Source organism: Miscanthus floridulus, chromosome 18, assembly GCF_019320115.1.
Source record: "Miscanthus floridulus cultivar M001 chromosome 18, ASM1932011v1, whole genome shotgun sequence".
NCBI lineage: Eukaryota > Viridiplantae > Streptophyta > Magnoliopsida > Poales > Poaceae > Miscanthus > Miscanthus floridulus.
The window spans coordinates 21232415-21232845 of record NC_089597.1 but is presented as its reverse complement, the minus strand read 5'-3'; positions in this window follow the sequence as shown (position 1 = coordinate 21232845).

Sequence of the window (431 nt, the reverse complement as noted above, 5' to 3'; positions counted from 1 at the left end):
CAGAACTCTTTTATTAGTTGCTGCACTTGCTATTTTTTTTATAGGCTATTAGTAAATTGCAGTAACATGGTCCAGTCCAGCACCACCAGACACCAGTGTCCATGTCGTCTAATAAATTTGCAAATGTTTCTGGATTGGAGGTTTGCGATGGTTGGTAGCGAGTCTCAGCACGAGATAAGTGACCTGTTCGTTGACGGCCTGCTGTTTACTGTCAGGTTTCAACCAAGGGATGTCCATTTGGCAGCCACATGTTTTGATAAGTTCTGACGACTTCTGAGTTCTGACTTCCGCTGGAACCAAGGAGGAAGACCTCGGAAGAAGAGATGAAAGGATCCAGCTAAAACAAAGCCTTGAAGCAAAACTGAAGATGAAATGATCAACCAGGCCATCGCCTTGCATTGCTGATTAGTACCATATTCGATGTACATCTT